Source organism: Papaver somniferum, chromosome 8 (assembly GCF_003573695.1).
Source record: "Papaver somniferum cultivar HN1 chromosome 8, ASM357369v1, whole genome shotgun sequence".
Classification (NCBI taxonomy): Eukaryota; Viridiplantae; Streptophyta; class Magnoliopsida; order Ranunculales; family Papaveraceae; genus Papaver; species Papaver somniferum.
This window is the reverse complement of record NC_039365.1, coordinates 114,656,072-114,657,464: the sequence shown is the minus strand read 5'-3', so window position 1 is coordinate 114,657,464 and position 1,393 is coordinate 114,656,072.

Genomic DNA, 1,393 nt, shown 5'->3' with positions numbered 1-1,393 from the left:
AAGACGAAAAATATTATTCTGAATAACGTTTTTTAAATCTATTTGAAATAACGTTTTTCGTCTTTTAACATAAGTCATGCACAGAAAAGCTATCTTAATTTCAACCATGCAAATATTTTAGTCAAATACCATTGACCTATTCTTTTTAGCGTTAAACACCGTTTAGATTAGCGTTTCTATGATTCCATAAAAAGACTTAAGCTTCCATGAACAATTCCAAATGCTGAGCTGGCATGAAAGATGAAATTCTTACACCATAAGACTTGTTCTAAGTTAAGACCCCTTCTAAAAGAACCCTCCCACTCTTTCCCTTAACAAGACTATCACAGCGAAGTGAGAGTGGTACCAACAAGAAGATGGGATCAGAGTCATCCAACCTTTTACGAGCATCATATGAACTTGTTTCTATCGCATTTTTGAGAGTTCCGAAAATGATAGAGAATCTAATGAAGTGGTTCAATAAAGATATAGTTTTCTGCTCGTGTTCAGGTAACAAGGATGTACCCATTGAAGTCCTGGAATAACAAGCATGAGGTTTCATAGTCTTGTTAACAGTCATAGATGCAATGGCATTATCACACTCACTAATCATAAAGATTGATGGGGCTATTAATTGATTAGACTTGGATAAGATACCGAAGTTGACCGGTGGGGGCTTGGTTGGGGTGGGAATGATGTTGATATTGCAGGCCTGGAAGCACAATTTTCGTCGGCTATGGTTTTTCTGGTATTGTCACGAAGAACATCACCAGCAAATATATTATTTCCAAATCCCGGAAAATACTTCGCACAACTATAAAATCCTTTTCACTAGCAGCATGTGAGTGTTCATTGGAATATGCTCGTACTGAGATGTTTAGTTAACACCAAAGATGATATGAGGATTGCTGAGAGTTGGATACTGAAGGGATCCAAATATTCTCATGTATTCTTGTGGGTCAGCTAGACTTTCAACATCATTGACAGAAAATCTTGGACCATGTGCACAAGTGGGGTGCACGATTTGCAATCAACCATATCAGTTCTCTGAAGAAAATCAACTGTGTAGTTGGATTCAGTGAGGAGAATAGAGTTTGTTGCAGAAACATGCTATAACTTCAATGCCAAGGAAATAGTGCAAGTCACCCAAATATTTCATAGCAAAAAGTAGAACTCAATTTTCAAAAGAAAGATGACAATCGAGATGAAGAGCTGCCAACTAGTAGAATGTCATCTAGATAGAGTAAAAGTAGAAGTACCTCTGACCCAGAGAAGTAAATACAGGGAGAATGATCAGATTCTAACATGATGAAGTGTTGATTGATAAGAAAGATGTTGAATTTTTGAAACCAGGCATGATATGCTTTTAACCATAGAGTGACTTGTTTATCTTGCACATATGAGTCAGGTGATC